We start from the raw sequence: 2,547 nt of genomic DNA on the forward strand, positions 1-2,547 counted from the left end.
TGTTGAAGATAAATGTTATATTAATCACTGAGTACATACTGGCCAATCAATAAATGGCAATTTCAATGTATTTATGACTTTATATTTGAGACAGGATATCTACAATTCAAGATGGAATAGATTGCTCTAAAATACGTTTTAAAAGTTGAAGAACAGAGCACAAAAGGTATGTAAAAGAAAAAAATAAAATTGTGAGTGTAGTATTAAAAAGGTGTGTTGAGAGAGCATATCTATATATCTGTTGGTCAGATGTAGGAAGACACATAATTTTGTGCTTTTTTTATAGGATGCAAACAAGATACCATGACCATGACATGAATCAACTTCCAAAATGGAAAACAAGCTAGTAGCCCAATGCCACAATCACTCCTGTCACTGGAGGCAGAAGTAAATGTCTGTGGTGGGTCTCAGAGAGAGGACATGATGAAAAGTATAGAATAACATCCTGAAAAGCATCCTTACAATAAATATGCTCTGAGCATCACGGGCTACGTCTAATACGACAGGCCGGTGGGTTTCAGGTTCTTTAATTCTTCTGTCTCTCTATTATCAGAGAGGTGTAGAAAACAGTGGTTACACACTAGTGCTCTATTTCAGTTGCTCAAATTCCAGTTTTACCACTCAAATTCTAGTTTTACCACTTACTGTGACCTCAGACAATTATCCGATTTCTCTAAGCCTCGGTTTCCTCTCCTGTGAAATGGGGACATGATACAACCTACCTCATAGGTCATTGGGAGGATCACATGAAGTGCCAGGATCAGTTACATGCCAGAGGAAAGAAATGGCTATTTTTAAAAGAAACAGCTGATATTGAGGTCTGCTCTAATTGTCAAAAACGGACCAGTTCTAGAACTAGAGCACAGGAACTTTTTATACAGACTATTAACACAATATGTCCCGTAATCTAACCATGTCTACCTGTCATTTTTGTATTAGTGTCATAATACAGAAAAAAGGGAGTCAAATGTCAGATTTGATTTCATGTCAGCACATCAGAGTGTCCTAAAAGGAAACTAACTCAGTAACAGCTGTCTGGATTGTTTGCATAAGGAAACACCCTCAACCTCCAAATGCTTTCTCTTTGATATCTCTTTTATGACTCTGTTCACATTCTCAGCTCTTGCACTACCAAACTCCTCCCACTGAATGTCAGTCACTTTGTCCAGTTCTTTGCAAGAAATATGTTTTCACTGTTTTTAAATATCCATCTTTATGTGAATATTCCTGAAATCTTTATTCTTTCTCACAGATAAAGAACATAGTTTTGTTTTTCTTGGATAAGTGTCACTTTCCAAACATCTAGTTACTAAGACTTCATATGCTTTCAAAAATTACATTAATTTCTGAGTAAATCTTTAAAAGAACATGTCCTGAAGTACAATCGTGAGATGCTTGAGGCTGAGTTCCAATTTAGGCTCTGCTAATGTGTAATTTGACCCTTTAGTTTTAATTAATATCTCTGTGAAAGGAAGAGATTAGACTAGACTAGAGTTTTTCGACCTTAACACTATGTATTTATGTGTTCATCTGAGTAAGTCTTTGTTGTGGATGCTACCCTGTGCATTGCAGGATATTTAGCAACAACTCTGACCTACAAACAGGAGATATTAGTGAACAACCTCCTCCTCCACCTGTGAGAACAAAAAATGTCTTCAGACATTTCTGAGTGTCCTTTGAGTGCAAAATCAGCAGGGCTGAGAACACTGGTGTAGACTCTAGAATTCTACAGATGATACATTAAAATAACCTCTGTTAGCATTTGGTTTCTTGATGTTCCCACTAAAATCTAAGTTCCTTGAGGACAGGGACATATTTGTGTTTGGTTTAGTGCCACATTTCCAGTGGATACTTGGTATAGTAGGCACTTATAAATTGTTGTTGAAAAAAGTGAGCAAATAATGGAATATCTAAGTCCATAGAGATTGAAACCTCTCCTTAACGAGGAGCAGCACATTTTGATGGGTCTCTAAACAGCATTGTCTTTCATGCTTATAACATGTTTTTCCTTTTGAATAGTATACTTGCTTCCTTTTAACATAAATTCAGTTCACCTCCCCTTAAAATCCAAGTTGCCTGAGAGTAAGAATTGTATTCTCCTTCCTCCCAGTTCAACACATTAATCAATTCTGTGTGCCATAAGACATTTACACATGATGATTGATAGATTTAAATATTTCATCTTCAATGTAGAAGCATGAGATAGACAGCAAATGGATCCAAGTCTTTGAAATACAGATTTTCCTTTCTACCTGAGAAGTAAAAATTATTTTTTCCAATCATTTGTATACTCAGATTCATTTCCTGAGTTTTATGAAACTTTACATGTTCGTGATTCATTATTTCAAGAATGATATTCTCTCATCTCATAGCACATGCTTTTCCTTTGTTGAAAGTGAGTCTTTGTGTCAAAAAAGCAGCAGCTGCATTCAATTACAGCATTTGCTTTTAACCTTTTATGGCATCGCAACTGACCACTGAGTAGAGAATTCAGAAATATTTTACATTCTAGATCTTTCTATATTTGAAGCCATTCTTACTTTTTGT

The 2,547-nt window shown here is 35.6% G+C and overlaps 1 protein-coding gene across 1 annotated transcript in view; it reads right to left on the reverse strand.

Annotated features, from left to right (window-relative positions):
- The window catches only part of EPHA3 (EPH receptor A3), a 324,107-nt gene that overhangs the window by 210,534 nt on the left and 111,026 nt on the right, over nucleotides 1-2,547 (reverse strand). The gene's annotated exons all lie outside the window — the stretch shown is intronic.

This window comes from Propithecus coquereli, unplaced genomic scaffold (assembly GCF_000956105.1).
Source record: "Propithecus coquereli isolate 6110/MARCELLA unplaced genomic scaffold, Pcoq_1.0 Scaffold21, whole genome shotgun sequence".
Lineage (NCBI taxonomy): Eukaryota > Metazoa > Chordata > Mammalia > Primates > Indriidae > Propithecus > Propithecus coquereli.